At 44.5% G+C, this 18,437-nt stretch overlaps 9 non-coding genes across 9 annotated transcripts; all 9 read right to left on the reverse strand.

Moving 5' to 3' along the window:
* Positions 1-2,320: 2,320 nt before the first annotated feature.
* TRNAR-UCG (transfer RNA arginine (anticodon UCG)) lies at positions 2,321-2,393 on the reverse strand. The gene has a single exon. It is a non-coding gene; the product is annotated as a tRNA-Arg (tRNA).
* A 644-nt stretch (positions 2,394-3,037) lies between these two features.
* On the reverse strand, positions 3,038-3,110 carry TRNAR-CCU (transfer RNA arginine (anticodon CCU)). The gene has a single exon. It is a non-coding gene; the product is annotated as a tRNA-Arg (tRNA).
* An 803-nt stretch (positions 3,111-3,913) lies between these two features.
* On the reverse strand, positions 3,914-3,986 carry TRNAR-UCG (transfer RNA arginine (anticodon UCG)). The gene has a single exon. It is a non-coding gene; the product is annotated as a tRNA-Arg (tRNA).
* A 1,522-nt stretch (positions 3,987-5,508) lies between these two features.
* On the reverse strand, positions 5,509-5,581 carry TRNAR-UCG (transfer RNA arginine (anticodon UCG)). Its single transcript has one exon. It is a non-coding gene; the product is annotated as a tRNA-Arg (tRNA).
* Positions 5,582-6,225: 644 nt separating this feature from the next.
* Positions 6,226-6,298, reverse strand: TRNAR-CCU (transfer RNA arginine (anticodon CCU)). Its single transcript has one exon. It is a non-coding gene; the product is annotated as a tRNA-Arg (tRNA).
* An 804-nt stretch (positions 6,299-7,102) lies between these two features.
* Positions 7,103-7,175, reverse strand: TRNAR-UCG (transfer RNA arginine (anticodon UCG)). Its single transcript has one exon. It is a non-coding gene; the product is annotated as a tRNA-Arg (tRNA).
* Positions 7,176-16,353: 9,178 nt separating this feature from the next.
* TRNAR-CCG (transfer RNA arginine (anticodon CCG)) lies at positions 16,354-16,426 on the reverse strand. Its single transcript has one exon. It is a non-coding gene; the product is annotated as a tRNA-Arg (tRNA).
* Positions 16,427-17,229: 803 nt separating this feature from the next.
* On the reverse strand, positions 17,230-17,302 carry TRNAQ-UUG (transfer RNA glutamine (anticodon UUG)). Its single transcript has one exon. It is a non-coding gene; the product is annotated as a tRNA-Gln (tRNA).
* Positions 17,303-17,946: 644 nt separating this feature from the next.
* TRNAR-CCU (transfer RNA arginine (anticodon CCU)) lies at positions 17,947-18,019 on the reverse strand. The gene has a single exon. It is a non-coding gene; the product is annotated as a tRNA-Arg (tRNA).
* Positions 18,020-18,437: the final 418 nt, after the last annotated feature.

Below are 18,437 nucleotides of genomic sequence, written 5' to 3' on the forward strand. Positions count from 1 at the left end.
TTTCTCAGTTCTCTCCATAAGTAAACTTCCCATTTTCATCCTCTTCCATCCCCGACTTTAACACTCTGTTCTGTGCTATAATGGAGGCTCTGCATTTCGAGCAAGTGGAGAGAAATTGGAGGAGAACCACTTTCGACTCAACACTTCTTCTTTCCTGGATGCTTTTCTCAATAAACTGGGCTTTGACAGTGGTATCAAGCCGTCCTTGTCTTCAGCAGGACACAGAAACAGGCACCAAGTCTCCTAACCAAGTTCAACCATACTCTGCAACTTAATAGACCAATGCTTTACAAATTAGCCAACTGTGTCATCAGCAAAGGCAGCCAATGTGCCAATCCTTTATAATTCTTCTGTAGTACTTTTCTTTCTCGTAGGCAAAATTAGCACTTTAACTGCACAAATCATACAGATTTTTAAACTTGAAGCACTCCATGAACACATACCTACACACCTTGCATTTCATCTACACACCCTTAAGCTAAAAACCCATTCTGTCAAGTCAAAATTCTGCAACCCTATTACATATTCAGTGCGTGTACATAGAAGCACTTCTTAATGCCACTAACATGGACAAGATTTTAGGCTGAAGATGCAATCTAAATGACTGTGCAGTATGTACTCCACTTCATGAATAATTAGGAATGAGAACATGATGGCTATAAGAGTATTGGACGAGCCTGCTTCCATTCTGAACGGAAAGCTGAGATGTGTGTCCATTGGCAAAAAAGGCCACGAAGGGACTCGAACCCTCAATCTTCTGATCCGAAGTCAGACACCTTATCCATCAGGCCACGCTGTCATATGTTCTGCTATGCTTATTTTTATAATGTAGGTGGTATGCAAGGATGGGAAATATGATATTGATAGTTATTTAGGTTTACATCCCATTGTGTTTTTTCAGCTCCTTTCAATTAAAGCACTCTTTTGGAATCTATATAATGAGAATGTCACCAGTACGATGAGCTTTTGTTTTCTTTTTTTGCATTTAAACCTCTTTCTTCATGAGATTAAAGCTCAGTTGTATGCTTTACATAGCTCTGGATATTTCCAGAAGTGGAGAGAAACTGTTTTGACAGTAGTACAAACTGCTCCTTTCTGGATAAGCCAATTTACACACGCTCAAAGGTTGTATACGTTTCATGAATCCCGCCTTGCCCTATTCAAGTAGCTGAAAGCCTGTCACCACCTCTAGAAACAACAGTTACACCAATCCAATTCAAATCATTTTTTCTAAAGGAATATCTTCTGCTGGGTCAAAGTTGCATCTGACAAAGATAGGTGTTAAAAATCTACTTTGTAGTTTCAGAACACCAACATGAGTCCGGGGAGTACAGAAGTAAAATGGTACCATTTCAAAGTTCCTAATACCACATAAGCTTCTGAGCGGAAGCATGTAATAAACATATAAATTTTTCTGGAAAAGTAAGAGTGGATATTGGTTTTCACCTCAGATGGGACTCAAACCCACAATCCCTGGCTTAGGAGGCCAGTGCCTTATCCATTAGGCCACTGAGGAACAGATAAACAGTTGCAGTCTAGAGGCATTATTTAAATGTATTCAATCGTAAAATAGTGGTGTCTGCACACAGGACATTTCTCAGTTCTCTCCATAAGTAAACTTCCCATTTTCATCCTCTTCCATCCCCGACTTTAACACTCTTTTCTGTGCTATAATGGAGGCTCTGCATTTCGCGCAAGTGGAGAGAAATTGGAGGAGAACCACTTTCGACTCAACACTTCTTCTTTCCTGGATGCTTTTCTCAATAAACTGGGCTTTGACAGTGGTATCAAGCCGTCCTTGTCTTCAGCAGGACACAGAAACAGGCACCAAGTCTCCTAACCAAGTTCAACCACACTCTGCAACTTAATAGACCAATGCTTCACAAATTAGCCAACTGTGTCATCAGCAAAGGCAGCCAATGTGCCAATCCTTTATAATTCTTCTGTAGTACTTCTCTTTCTCGTAGGCAAAATTAGCACTTTAACTGCACAAATCATACAGATTTTTACACTTGAAGCACTCCATGAACACATACTTACACACCTTGCATTTCATCTACACACCCTTAAGCTGAAAACCCATTCTGTCAAGTCAAAATTCTGCAACCCTATTACATATTCCGTGCGTGTACATAGAAGCACTTCTTAATGCCACTAACATGAACAAGATTTTAGGCTGAAGATGCAATCTAAATGACTGTGCAGTATGTTCTCCACTTCATGAATAATTAGGAATGAGAACATGATGGCTATAAGAGTATTGGAAGAGCCTGCTTCCATTCTGAATGGAAATCTGAGTTGTGTGACCATTGGTAAAAACCGACCACGAAGGGACTCGAACCCTCAATCTTCTGATCCGAAGTCAGACGCCTTATCCATTAGGCCACGCGGTCATATGCCCTGCTGTGCTTATTTTTATAATGTAGGTGATATGCAAGGATGGGAAATATGATATTGATAGTTATTTAGGTTTACATCCCATTGTGTGTTTTCAGCTCCTTTCAATTAAAGCACTCTTTTGGAATCTATATAATGAAAATGTCACCAGTACGATAAGCTTTTGTTTTCTTTTTTGCATTTAAACCTCTTTCTTCATGAGAATAAAGCTCAGTTGTATGCTTTACATAGCTCTGGATATTTCTAGAGGTGGAGAGAAACTGTTTTGACAGTAGTAAAAACTGCTCCTTTCTGGATATGCCAATTTACACACGCTCAAAGGTTGTATACGTTTCATGAATCCTGACTTGCCCTATTCAAGTTGCAGAAAGCCTGTCACCACCTCTAGAAACAACAGTTACACCAATCCAATTCAAATAATTTTTTCCAAAGGAATATCTTCTGCCGGGTCAAAGTTGCATCTGACAAAGATAGGTGTTTAAAAATCTACTTTGTAGTTTCAGAACACCAACATGACTCTGAAGAGTACAGAAGTAAAATGGTACCTTTTCAAAGTTCCTAATACCACATAAGCTTCTGAGCGGAAGCATGTAATAAATATATCAATTTTTCTGGAAAAGTAAGAGTGGATATTGGCTTTCACCTCAGATGGGACTCGAACCCACAATCCCTGGCTTAGGAGGCCAGTGCCTTATCCATTAGGCCACTGAGGCACAGATAAACACTTGCAGTCTAGAGGCATTATTTAAATGTATTCAATCGTCAAACACTGGTGTCTGCACACAGGACATTTCTCAGTTCTCTCCATAAGTAAACTTCCCATTTTCATCCTCTTCCATCCCCGACTTTAACACTCTGTTCTGTGCTATAATGGAGGCTCTGCATTTCGAGCAAGTGGAGAGAAATTGGAGGAGAACCACTTTCGACTCAACACTTCTTCTTTCCTGGATGCTTTTCTCAATAAACTAGGCTTTGACAGGGGTATCAAGCCGTCCGTGTCTTCAGCAGGACACAGAAACAGGCACCAAGTCTCCTAACCAAGTTCAACCACACTCTGCAACTTAATAGACCAATGCTTTACAAATTAGTCAACTGTGTCATCAGCAAAGGCAGCCAATGTGCCAATCCTTTATAATTCTTCTGTAGTACTTCTCTTTCTCGTAGGCAAAATTAGCACTTTAACTGCACAAATCATACAGATTTTACACTTGAAGCACTCCATGAACACATACTTACACACCTTGCATTTCATCTACACACCCTTAAGCTAAAAGCCCATTCTGTCGAGTCAAAATTCTGCAACCCTATTACATATTCCATGCGTGTACATAGAAGCACTTCTTAATGCCACTAACATGAACAAGATTTTAGGCTGACGATGCAATCTAAATGACTGTGCAGTATGGACTCCACTTCATGAATAATTAGGAATGAGAACATGATGGCTATAAGAGTATTGGAAGAGCCTGCTTCCATTCTGAATGAAAATCTGAGATGTGTTACCATTGGCAAAAACTGACCACGAAGGGACTCAAACCCTCAATCTTCTGATGCGAAGTCAGACGCCTTATCCATTAGGCCACGCAGTCATATGTCCTGCTGTGCTTATTTTCATAATGTAGGTGGTATGCAAGGATGGGAAATATGATAGTGATACTTATTTAGGTTTACATCCCATTGTGTGTTTTCAGCTCCTTTCAATTAAAGCACTCTTTTGGAATCTATATAATGAAAATGTCACCAGTTTGATAAGCTTTTGTTTTCTTTTTTGCATTTAAACCTCTTTCTTCATGAGATTAAAGCTCAGCTGTATGCTTTACATAGCTCTGGATATTTCCAGAAGTGGAGAGAAACTGTTTTGACAGTAGTACAAACTGCTCCTTTCTGGATATGCCAATTTACACACGCTCAAAGGTTGTATACGTTTCATGAATCCTGACTTGCCCTATTCAAGTAGCTGAAAGCCTGTCACCACCTCTAGAAACAACAGTTACACCAATCCAATTCAAATCATTTTTTCCAAAGGTATATCTTCTGCCGGGTCAAAGTTGCATCTGACAAAGATAGGTGTTTAAAAATCTACTTTGTAGTTTCAGAACACCAACATGACCCTGAAGAGTACAGAAGTAAAATGGTACCATTTCAAAGTTCCTAATACCTCATAAGCTTCTGAGCGGAAGCATGTTATAAATATATAAATTTTTCTGGAAAAGTAAGAGCGGATATTGGTTTTCACCTCAGATGGGACTCGAACCCACAATCCCTGGCTTAAGAGGCCAGTGCCTTATCCATTAGGCCACTGAGGCACAGATAAACACTTGCAGTCTAGAGGCAATATTTAAATGTATTCAATCGTCAAACACTGGTGTCTGCACACAGGACATTTCTCAGTTCTCTCCATAAGTAAACTTCCCATTTTTATCCTCTTCCATCCCCGACTTTAACACTCTGTTCTGTGCTATAATGGAGGCTCTGCATTTCGAGCAAGTTGAGAGAAATTGGAGGAGAACCACTTTCGACTCAACACTTCTTCTTTCCTGGATGCTTTTCTCAATAAACTGGGCTTTGACAGTGGTATCAAGCCGTCCTTGTCTTCAGCAGGACACAGAAAGAGGCACCAAGTCTCCTAACCAAGTTCAACCACACTCTGCAACTTAATATACCGATGCTTTACAAATTAGCCAACTGTGTCATCAGCAAAGGCAGCCAATGTGCCAATCCTTCATAATTCTTCTGTAGTACTTTTCTTTCTCGTAGGCAAAATTAGCACTTTAACTGCACAAATCATACAGATTTTACACTTGAAGCACTCCATGAACACATACTTACACACCTTGCATTTCATCTACACACCCTTAAGCTAAAAACCAAAATTCTGTCAAGTCAAAATTCTGCAACCCTATTACATATTCAGTGCGTGTGCATAGAAGCACTTCTTAATGCCACTAACATGAACAAGATTTTAGGCTGAAGATGCAATCTAAATGACTGTGCAGTATGTACTCCACTTCATGAATAATTAGGAATGAGAACATGATGGCTATATGAGTATTGGAAGAGCCTGCTTCCATTCTGAATGGAAAGCTGAGTTGTGTGACCATTGGCAAAAACCGACCACGAAGGGACTCGAACCCTCAATCTTCTGATCCGAAGTCAGATACCTTATCCATTAGGCCACGCGGTCATATGTCCTGCTGTGCTTATTTTTATAATGTAGGTGGTATGCAAGGATGGGAAATATGATATTTATAGTTATTTAGGTTTACATCCCATTGTGTGTTTTCAGCTTCTTTCAATTAAAGCACTTTTTTGGAATCTATATAATGAGAATGTCACCAGTACGATAAGCTTTTGTTTTCTTTTTTGCATTTAAACCTCTTTCTTCATGAGAATAAAGCTCAGTTGTATGCTTTACATAGCTCTGGATATTTCTAGAGGTGGAGAGAAACTGTTTTGACAGTAGTAAAAACTGCTCCTTTCTGGATATGCCAATTTACACACGCTCAAAGGTTGTATACGTTTCATGAATCCTGACTTGCCCTATTCAAGTAGCTGAAAGCCTGTCACCACCTCTAGAAACAACAGTTACACCAATCCAATTCAAATCATTTTTTCCAAAGGAATATCTTCTGCCGGGTCAAAGTTGCATCTGACAAAGATAGGTGTTTAAAAATCTACTTTGTAGTTTCAGAACACCAACATGACTCTGAAGAGTACAGAAGTAAAATGGTACCATTTCAAAGTTCCTAATACCACATAAGCTTCTGAGCGGAAGCATGTAATAAATATATCAATTTTTCTGGAAAAGTAAGAGTGGATATTGGTTTTCACCTCAGATGGGACTCGAACCCACAATCCCTAGCTTAGGAGGCCAGTGCCTTATCCATTAGGCCACTGAGGCACATATGAACACTTGCAGTCTAGAGGCATTATATAAATGTATTCAATCGTCAAACACTGGTGTCTGCACACAGGACATTTCTCAGTTCTCTCCATAAGTAAACTTCCCATTTTCATCCTCTTCCATCCCCGACTTTAACACTCTGTTCTGTGCTATAATGGAGGCTCTGCATTTCGAGCAAGTGAAGAGAAATTGGAGGAGAACCACATTCGATAAAACACTTCTTCTTTCCTGGATGCTTTTCTCAATAAACTGGGCTTTGACAGTGGTATCAAGCCGTCCTTGTCTTCAGCAGGACACAGAAACAGGCACCAAGTCTCCTAACCAAGTTCAACCACACTCTGCAACTTAATAGACCAATGCTTTACAAATTAGCCAACTGTGTCATCAGCAAAGGCAGCCAATGTGCCAATCCTTTATAATTCTTCTGTAGTACTTTTCTTTCTCGTAGGCAAAATTAGCACTTTAACTGCACAAATCATACAGATTTTTACACTTGAAGCACTCCATGAACACATACTTACACACCTTGCATTTCATCTACACACCCTTAAGCTAAAAACCCATTCTGTCAAGTCAAAATTCTGCAACCCTATTACATATTCAGTGCATGTACATAGAAGCACTTCTTAATGCCACTAACATGGACAAGATTTTAGGCTGAAGATGCAATCTAAATGACTGTGCAGTATGTACTCCACTTCATGAATAATTAGGAATGAGAACATGATGGCTATAAGAGTATTGGAAGAGCCTGCTTCCATTCTGAACGGAAAGCTGAGTTGTGTGTCCATTGGCAAAAACCGACCACGAAGGGACTCGAACCCTCAATCTTCTGATCCGAAGTCAGACACCTTATCCATTAGGCCACGCGGTCATATGTCCTGCTGTGCTTATTTTTATAATGTAGGTAGTATGCAAGGATGGGAAATATGATATTGATAGTTATTTAGGTTTACATCCCATTGTGTGTTTTCAGCTCCTTTCAATTAAAGCACTCTTTTGGAATCTATATAATGAAAATGTCACCAGTACGATAAGCTTTTGTTTTCTTTTTTGCATTTAAACCTCTTTCTTCATGAGATTAAAGCTCAGTTGTATGCTTTACATAGCTCTGGATATTTCCAGAAGTGGAGAGAAACTGTTTTGACAGTAGCACAAACTGCTCCTTTCTGGATATGCCAATTTACACACGCTCAAAGGTTGTATACGTTTCATGAATCTTGCCTTGCCCTATTCAAGTAGCTGAAAGCCTGTCACCACCTCTAGAAACAACAGTTACACCAATCCAATTTAAATCATTTTTTCCAAAGGAATATCTTCTGCCGGGTCAAAGTTGCATCTGACAAAGATAGGTGTTTAAAAATCTACTTTGTAGTTTCAGAACACCAACATGACCCTGAAGAGTACAGAAGTAAAATGGTACCATTTCAAAGTTCCTAATACCTCATAAGCTTCTGAGCGGAAGCATGTTATAAATATATAAATTTTTCTGGAAATGTAAGAGCGGATATTGGTTTTCACCTCAGATGGTACTCGAACCCACAATCCCTGGCTTAAGAGGCCAGTGCCTTATCCATTAGGCCACTGAGGCACAGATAAACACTTGGAGTCTAGAGGCAATATTTAAATGTATTCAATCGTCAAACACTGGTGTCTGCACACAGGACATTTCTCAGTTCTCTCCATAAGTAAACTTCCCATTTTCATCCTCTTCCATCCCTGACTTTAACACTCTGTTCTGTGCTATAATGGACTCTCTGCATTTCGAGCAAGTGGAGAGAAATTGGAGGAGAACCCCTCTTGACTCAACACTTCTTCTTTCCTGAATGCTTTTCCCAATAAACTGGGCTTTGACAGTGGTATCAAGCCGTCCTTGTCTTCAGCAGGACACAGAAACAGGCACCAAGTCTCCTAACCAAGTTCAACCACACTCTGCAACTTAATAGACCAATGCTTCACAAATTAGCCAACTGTGTCATCAGCAAAGGCAGCCAATGTGCCAATCCTTTATAATTCTTCTGTAGTACTTCTCTTTCTCGTAGGCAAAATTAGCACTTTAACTGCACAAATCATACAGATTTTACACTTGAAGCACTCCATGGACACATACTTACACACCTTGCATTTCATCTACACACCCTTAAGCTAAAAACCCATTCTGTCAAGTCAAAATTCTGCAACCCTATTACATATTCCGTGCGTGTACATAGAAGCACTTCTTAATGCCACTAACATGAACAAGATTTTAGGCTGAAGATGCAATCTAAATGACTGTGCAGTATGTACTCCACTTCATGAATAATTAGGAATGAGAACATGATGGCTATAAGAGTATTGGAAGAGCCTGCTTCCATTCTGAATGGAAATCTGAGTTGTGTGACCATTGGCAAAAACCGACCATGAAGGGACTCGAACCCTCAATCTTCTGATCCGAAGTCAGACGCCTTATCCATTAGGTCACGCGGTCATATGTCCTGCTGTGCTTATTTTCATAATGTAGGTGGTATGCAAGGATGGGAAATATGATATTGATAGTTATTTAGGTTTACATCCCATTGTGTGTTTTCAGCTCCTTTCAATTAAAGCACTCTTTTGGAATCTATATAATGAAAATGTCTCCAGTACGATAAGCTTTTGTTTTCTTTTTTGCATTTAAACCTCTTTCTTCATGAGAATAAAGCTCATATGGCTGAGATACCCGCCACCCCCTCTCAACACAATCATCCCCAAGAATTGGGAAACCGGAAACAGTTCTTGAACTTTTGGAAGGCGGGAAGGGAGTTACCCTTCCCGGCCGTATTTATTAAAATATGAAACAAAATTAAAACATTAAAATAACAGTTTCATATTATGTACAATTTCATTTCCACATTACGATGTTTGGCTAACCTTAACAGATCTCTAATACAAAGGTTCTCCTAGCCGAACTAACATCCTACAAAACATTTGACTTGAAATTGTACATCCTAACGTTAAGGGCCAACGGCAAGGTCGTAACCGGTGTCAGATCCCTAATCCAGAAATACCCCCCTCACTTGTGAGAGGAGCGACCGCACAGAGGCGTACCTCAAGTGCATCTACCAATTTCCCTTTGTACTTGACGGGGGCCCCAATAAACTCGACGCCATTTAACGGTCGTTCGAGGACTCGTGTGAGGTGTCTAAAAGGTAGCGTAAACCCCCTCCCGCACCCCACACAACTTACCCATCTGCCGTCGCAGATGTCCTGGCCCCGGGAAATTCCCCAGGAGGGGCCGTAGCCCCTCCTATCCAGGAAGGGGCCTTGACCACCTTTCCTTTCCTTCCGGTGGCCTCTCCTTAGACAGGACCGCCTCCCCGTTGAGGGGCCAATTGGCCACCTCCCCCGAGCGCTCCCATCCGTAATGGGTGACGCCCCCTCATAGGGATCTTCGAATTACTGCTCACCGATCATGACCTTACCGCCCGACCAAAATAAATACGACAGTTCTACCTAAGTTACTAAGATTACAAAGCAAACATCACTTATTACCAAGCGTAATTACTGATCAATCCTTGTTCCAAATTACTTTATTTGCAAAACATACTGAAAATAACCAATCTTTATTGCATTTTAAGAAATTTCACGACAATCATCACAACCTGTAAGAAAACAGAGAAAACAAAAAAGATACTATGTCAACTGTATTCACAACGAATCGCTGTCCTCAGGGGCTGGTGGGTGGGTCAAAATTGGCTCTTCGTTCCGTCTCGAGCTCACGTGCAGCGGGGAGGTGCAGCTTCAGAGCACAGGAACAAGAGGATGCTTTCTTGGCTTCCGCTCCTTTTATCCGTCTTCAGGGCGGGCGTAAACCCGCCCTCGCCTGCCTCCGAGGGCGTGGCCGGCCGCGTCGGTGTCTAGGCCAGCCCACTCTAGGACGGGAAAAAGGCGCGCCCCGGCTACGCCGCTTCGGGCATACCAGCCGAGACTCGCCTCCCACCCAAGATGGCTTCCCGGGGGGATCGTGGTACTCCATCATACGTTCGGGGGGACCGAATGGTCGCCCCTTTCCATATGGCTGAGATACCCGCCACCCCCTCTCAACACAATCATCCCCAAGAATTGGGAAACCGGAAACAGTTCTTGAACTTTTGGAAGGCGGGAAGGGAGTTACCCTTCCCGGCCGTATTTATTAAAATATGAAACAAAATTAAAACATTAAAATAACAGTTTCATATTATGTACAATTTCATTTCCACATTACGATGTTTGGCTAACCTTAACAGATCTCTAATACAAAGGTTCTCCTAGCCGAACTAACATCCTACAAAACATTTGACTTGAAATTGTACATCCTAACGTTAAGGGCCAACGGCAAGGTCGTAACCGGTGTCAGATCCCTAATCCAGAAATACCCCCCTCACTTGTGAGAGGAGCGACCGCACAGAGGCGTACCTCAAGTGCATCTACCAATTTCCCTTTGTACTTGACGGGGGCCCCAATAAACTCGACGCCATTTAACGGTCGTTCGAGGACTCGTGTGAGGTGTCTAAAAGGTAGCGTAAACCCCCTCCCGCACCCCACACAACTTACCCATCTGCCGTCGCAGATGTCCTGGCCCCGGGAAATTCCCCAGGAGGGGCCGTAGCCCCTCCTATCCAGGAAGGGGCCTTGACCACCTTTCCTTTCCTTCCGGCGGCCTCTCCTTAGACAGGACCGCCTCCCCGTTGAGGGGCCAATTGTCCACCTCCCCCGAGCGCTCCCATCCGTAATGGGTGACGCCCCCTCATAGGGATCTTCGAATTACTGCTCACCGATCATGACCTTACCGCCACAGGCCGGATAGTTGACCGGCTATCCGGACCCCCCACAAAACACTCCTACCTAAAGGTCATGCTGTAAACTCCTTAACCATGCTATGAAGTCTCCTACTCGTTCCCCACCCGGGACAAATGAACACCGTCCCCCAAATACATACTGTCCCCTTTGATACAACCATGCGAAACAGAATGCAGTGTATTTGAACGAAACAATCTACTCACTTTGTTATTTATCTTCCTTACTGAATGATTTAATGCAGTAACCGAAATAGCCCCCCGCCACACTTTCCGTGGGATCATATGGGACCATGCAATTGTGCACCCTGGAACTCTCCTTGCCAACCAACTTACTGTGGAAAGCATTGCCTCAAGAAGAAGTCGTCTACCAGTGGCCACCAGATCGTTACCCCCAAGATGGACTATGATTATAGACGGCGGTGACCTTGTCCGCTCTAACAAACCCTCAAAAAAGAATTGAAACTGGTCAATACAGAGCCCGCCCTTTCCGTAGAAGGACACCCTGTACCCGTATTCCCCAGCCACGTGAATCATATCACCTGCTTTGAATACGTCCGCGGCACGCCTCACATATGAGTGGCCCACGACCCACACCTCCTTATTCGCAGACGGTGATTTCTGACCGCTGATCCCCAGGAGTCGGGTCGACTGTACAGTCCGCCCCGCTTCGTAAGCTTGCGTAACTGAAAATTAAACAGAAACAAGAAGCGTGAGTATATCATTACAGCTTCACAACATGTGCAACCGCACATACCTTTTATAACAGTTCGAGGACCAACGCCCCACACGTTTTACTTGTTCCACACTCAGACCCCTGGCTGTAGCCTCAGTAGCAGCCCCTATCCGAAAGGAATGGGTCCCGAACTCGCCGGGGTTCAAGCCCGTGGCCGAAATCGACATCGCAAGCACCCTCTGGAACTGAAACCTCGTCAGTGGGGTGGCGTCAGCGTGTCTCAAGAAGGTCCCCCCCCATGCTGCAACCCTCTGCGCCAAATATTCCTCTATGCATACCACAGGGCACATGGAAGACCCGGGGATCCTCTGAATGATTACGCAGTCCCCGATTGCACCTTGATCGGATTTGGACCTAACAAATGAGACCGTCATCGTCTCCCCCCTGACCTGAATGTGCTCCCGGCACAATCCTCCCATCGTATCCCTCTTGTTCTTCGCCACTAGTTCGCTTACCCGCATAGCCCCATGGAATGCTAGCGCAAATGCGGCTCGGAATAACACAGTTTCATACTGGGATGAACATGTTGCAGGGAGTACGGAGGATAACAGGGCCAACCTATCCAGACCTATCGGGTGCCTCTCATCCACTCTGCGACCCTCAAGGCGTTGCCACCCACGTAGCGCTTTCTGCACAACGAAAGACGCTGTCGGGTCCTGGATCCCATGAGCCTTTGCCATAAAGGAAATGGCAGCCCGATGCCTCTGGGCCGTAGCTACTGATTTTCCTGCCTGATGTAAAGAGAGCAGAAATTGTACTACAAACTCTTCCTGACCCCAAAACTCTCCCCTAGCAGTACCCAAAAAGGCCCAATAGGAACGGAACGCCCCTTCATATGCCTTCCTCGTCCTGGGTGCTAAACTCTCTCCCACGAGGTTTTGTAGTTCGGGGCACCGAGAGACCAGAGAGCTTCGGGAAAGGGTGTCACCACCGGGTCCGCTGTGGGCAGAAAACCCCAGAAGGCCTGCATATCGAAACGAGAAAGCGCATCAGCCGCTTGGTTCATCACCCCCGGCACATGTCTTGCCCTAAACAGTACATTCAGTTGCATGCATAACAACACAATCTCCTTGAGCAGTCTCAGAATCAATCTGCATCGTGCTGCCTGACTATTGATACACTCAACCACGGTCATGTTATCGGACCAGAACACCACAGAGTGATCACGGAAACCCCCGGGCCACGTTTTCAGGGCCACCAAAATAGGAAAAAGTTCGAGAAAAGCAATGTTACTCGTCAACCCGTACTCATGCCACCATGACGGCCATTTTTGAGCCGACCATTGTGTACCAAATATGGCACCAAAACCTATACTCCCCGCCGAATCTGTCCAAAGGCCCAGCTCCTCGGAGGACACCGCTGGTTTGTTCCAGACAATTCGACCATTGAAATCCGCCAGAAATGCCCCACAAATGCGCATGTCCTGGCGAACCTCTGCCGAGAGTCTCGTGCGGTGATGTCCTTCCTTCAGGCCGACCATGGCTTGTGCAATCGAGCGGGAAAAGGGGCGCGCCATTGGTATCACTCTTAGGGCAAAATTCAACTGACCCACCACCCGTTGCAATTGATGCAGGTTTACTTTTGTTGCACGAATACATGTCTCAAGGGATAACCTGAATTTCAACACCTTCTCCTTGGGTAATCGAAAACAACCTTCTACCGAGTCGAGCTCGATCCCCAGAAACTCGATCAAGGTCGAGGGCCCCACAGTCTTACCTGGCGCCAATGGCCAAATCGATTCATTAAGAGACAAAATTCCTGTAAAGCCTGTCCACACTCAGGATCCCCGGCTGCCCCCAAAAACAGAAAGTCATCGAGATAGTGCATAACATGTTGAAAACCTGTCTTCCTTGTGAATACCCACTGCAGAAAACAACTGAACTTCTCGAAATAGGCACATGAAATCGAGCACCCCATTGGCATACATCTATCCATGTAATAGCGACCCTGAAACATGAAACCAAGAAGACGCTGATCGTCTGGGTGTACCGGGAGCAACCGGAACGCTGACTCGATGTCTGATTTCGCCATCAGCGCCCCGGGCCCCAGGCGATTCAACATGGCTACGGCCTCATCGAAAGATGCATACCGCACTGAACACACTTCCGGGTCTATCGCGTCATTCACGAAAAGACCACGTGGGGCTGACAAGTTATGTATCAGCCGAAACTCACCCGGGTCCTTCTTGGGGACCACCCCTAGAGGGGAACAAACAAAGTTAACAACCGGTGGCAAATCGAATGGACCGGCAACACGACCTCGAGTCACCTCCTTCCCAATCTTTACCTGTACCACCGCCGCGTGCTGCAAGACCGACAGTTGATTCTTACAGTTTGCTACACCCTGAAAATCCCCCACTGGGATGCGGAAACCATATGAGAACCCGTTTCGCAACACCCCAGCGGAAGCATGATCCGGGTATTCGTTGAGCCAAGGAATCATTGCCATGGTATCAATCGGGGTAGGTAAAGGCGCCCCTTGGACTATATCAGACCTGTTTGGCGCCTCCCTTACCACCGTTATCACCCGTTTTGGCTCTGCACAAGGACTCAGGATGGGATGGCTGCCCACACCCCCCACACTCATGTCTGAATTTGCATGACCCCTGGGGCCTCGTACATTTCCCTCTGTTAAAATTCCAACAGATCCCCCTTTTACCTGTGTTGCCACTCGGTTTCGAGTGGTACTCATTACCTGCACCCGTCCGAAAGGGCGTCCCAGAGTTTTGGCGGGAAGATTCTCCTCCGTTACTCCCTACCAATGGTACCTTCAACATTCCTGTACTCTCCATTTTTTGCCAGGACACGGAGTCGTAACAATCCCAATTCAACAATGGGTTGTGTTCCTTAGCTTTTCTAAAAAGATTGTCATAGCAGAACCACTGATTGCCCCCATACGCCACAAAATACTCCATAATACGTGACTGATAAATGGGTAACTCGGTCAGCAACTCGGGCCTGCGCTCGCCCATGATGGAGGTAAATATGCCCCACGCTCTGCCCCAAGTACCAATGTTCTCGTCAACCTTAAAGGCGGCCATTTTTGTGCGCCAAACACTCGGATGCATGAGCTCCTTTTGGCTCTTCACATGCTCTATCTCGTAATGGTCGGTAAGCAATGAAAACATGTTTACATACTTATCCGCCCAAATCAATTCCTTAATTTCTAGTGGGACATGCTGGGCAATCTTCTCCCTTCGAGAAGGTACAGACCCCTCCCCCGCAATCGGCAATGGCCGCTTACCTGAAGTAGACCCCGTGCTTGTCGCCGAACTTGGGCCTGCTGTACTTCCAGCCGCCGGAACCTGTGGGGGAACAGAAGATATTGCCTTCGCAGCCTCCCTAGATTCCCGCAGTTGCCTCATTACTGCCCGGGCGTCGTCAGCCGTGGCGCCCTCGCTGTCTTTTCCCAACCACGCTGCCAATTGTGCCGCTAACTCGGGGGGCATATCCTCCCTGTTCACGGGGGTGACCACCACAGGAATTGGATTCCCCTCTTTCGGCACCGGGATGGGCTCCTCACGTGGGGTATCGGGAACCGGGGTGTCTCCCCCAAGTGCTCCCCTTCTGGGCCTCTTGCTTTTTCCACCGGGGACTGCTCCCTGCAAAGGCCGTTTCGGTCCTCCCGCCCCGTCCTTAGCCTCCACCTTTTTCTTCAGATCGGCTATCTCCTTCATGAGCATGCGGAGCATCTGCTCGGTACCGACCCGCTTTCCGACTTTCTTGGGCATTCTCAGACGGGATATCTGTAAGACAAAAGAAAAATTACAACGCTCAAAATTGGCTCTTCGTTCCGTCTCGAGCTCACGTGCAGCGGGGAGGTGCAGCTTCAGAGCACAGGAACAAGAGGATGCTTTCTTGGCCTCCGCTCCTTTTATCCGTCTTCAGGGTGGGCGTAAACCCGCCCTCGCCTGCCTCCGAGGGCGTGGCCGGCCGCGTCGGTGTCTAGGCCAGCCCACTCTAGGGAAAAAGGCGCGCCCCGGCTACGCCGCTTCGGGCATAAAAGCCGAGACTCGCCTCCCGCCCAAGATGGCTTCCCGGGGGGATCGTGGTACTCCACCATACGTTCGGGGGGACCGAATGGTCGCCCCTTTCCAGTTGTATGCTTTACATAGCTCTGGATATTTCTAGAGGTGGAGAGAAACTGTTTTGACAGTAGTAAAAACTGCTCCTTTCTGGATATGCCAATTTACACACGCTCAAAGGTTGTATACGTTTCATGAATCCTGACTTGCCCTATTCAAGTAGCTGAAAGCCTGTCACCACCTCTAGAAACAACAGTTACACCAATCCAATTCAAATCATTTTTTCCAAAGGAATATCTTCTGCCGGGTCAAAGTTGCATCTGACAAAGATAGGTGTTTAAAAATCTACTTTGTAGTTTCAGAACACCAACATGACTCTGAAGAGTACAGAAGTAAAATGGTACCATTTCAAAGTTCCTAATACCACATAAGCTTCTGAGCGGAAGCATGTAATAAATATATCAATTTTTCTGGAAAAGTAAGAGTGGATATTGGTTTTCACCCCAGATGGGACTCAAACCCACAATCCCTGGCTTCGGAGGCCAGTGCCTTATCCGTTAGGCCACTGAGGCACAGATAAACACTTGCAGTCTAGAGGCATTATTTAAATGTATTCAATCGTCAAACACTGGTGTCTGCACACAGGACATTTCTCAGTTCTCTCCATAAGTAAACTTCCCATTTTCATCCTCTTCCATCTCCGACTTTAACACTCTTTTCTGTGCTATAATGGAGGCTCTGCATTTCGCGCAAGTGGAGAGAAATTGGAGGAGAACCACTTTCGACTCAACACTTCTTCTTTCCTGGATGCTTTTCTCAATAAACTGGGCTTTGACAGTGGTATCAAGCCGTCCTTGTCTTCAGCAGGACACAGAAACAGGCACCAAGTCTCCTAACCAGGTTCAACCACACTCTGCAACTTAATAGACCAATGCTTCACAAATTAGCCAACTGTGTCATCAGCAAAGGCAGCCAATGTGCCAATCCTTTATAATTCTTCTGTAGTACTTCTCTTTCTCGTAGGCAAAATTAGCACTTTAACTGCACAAATCATACAGATTTTACACTTGAAGCACTCCATGAACACATACTTACACACCTTGCATTTCATCTACACACCCTTAAGCTAAAAACCCATTCTGTCAAGTCAAAATTCTGCAACCCTATTACATATTCCGTGCGTGTACATAGAAGCACTTCTTAATGCCACTAACATGAACAAGATTTTAGGCTGAAGATTCAATCTAAATGACTGTGCAGTATGTACTCCACTTCATGAATAATTAGGAATGAGAACATGATGGCTATAAGAGTATTGGAAGAGCCTGCTTCCATTCTGAATGGAAATCTGGGTTGTGTGACCATTGGCAAAAACCGACCACGAAGGGACTCGAACCCTCAATCTTCTGATCCAAAGTCAGACGCCTTATCCATTAGGCCACGCGGTCATATGTCCTGCTGTGCTTATTTTTATAATGTAGGTGGTATGCAAGGATGGGAATTATGATATTGATAGTTATTTAGGTTTACATCCCATTGTGTGTTTTCAGCTCCTTTCAATTAAAGCACTCTTTCGGAATCTATATAATGAAAATGTCACCAGTACGATAAGCTTTTGTTTTCTTTTTTGCATTTAAACCTCTTTCTTCATGAGAATAAAGCTCAGTTGTATGCTTTACATAGCTCTGGATATTTCTAGAGGTGGAGAGAAACTGTTTTGACAGTAGTAAAAACTGCTCCTTTCTGGATATGCCAATTTACACACGCTCAAAGGTTGTATACGTTTCATGAATCCTGACTTGCCCTATTCAAGTAGCAGAAAGCCTGTCACCACCTCTAGAAACAACAGTTACACCAATCCAATTCAAATAATTTTTTCCAAAGGAATATCTTCTGCCGGGTCAAAGTTGCATCTGACAAAGATAGGTGTTTAAAAATCTACTTTGTAGTTTCAGAACACCAACATGACTCTGAAGAGTACAGAAGTAAAATGGTACCATTTCAAAGTTCCTAATACCACATAAGCTTCTGAGCGGAAGCATGTAATAAATATATCAATTTTTCTGGAAAAGTAAGAGTGGATATTGGTTTTCACCTCAGATGGGACTCGAACCCACAATCCCTGGCTTAGGAGGCCAGTGCCTTATCCATTAGGCCACTGAGGCACAGATAAACACTTGCAGTCTAGAGGCATTATTTAAATGTATTCAATCGTCAAACACTGGTGTCTGCACACAGGACATTTCTCAGTTCTCTCCATAAGTAAACTTCCCATTTTCATCCTCTTCCATCCCCGACTTTAACACTCTGTTCTGTGCTATAATAGACGCTCTGCATTTCGAGCAAGTGGAGAGAAATTGGAGGAGAGCCACTCTCGACTCAACACTTCTTCTTTCCTGGATGCGTTTCTCAATAAACTGGGCTTTGACAGTGGTATCAAGCCGTCCTTGTCTTCAGCAGGACACAGAAACAGGCACCAAGTCTCCTAACCAAGTTCAACCACACTCTGCAACTTAATAGACCAATGCTTCACAAATTAGCCAACTGTGTCATCAGCAAAGGCAGCCAATATGCCAATCCTTT

This window comes from Lissotriton vulgaris, chromosome 5 (assembly GCF_964263255.1).
Source record: "Lissotriton vulgaris chromosome 5, aLisVul1.2, whole genome shotgun sequence".
Taxonomy (NCBI): Eukaryota; Metazoa; Chordata; class Amphibia; order Caudata; family Salamandridae; genus Lissotriton; species Lissotriton vulgaris.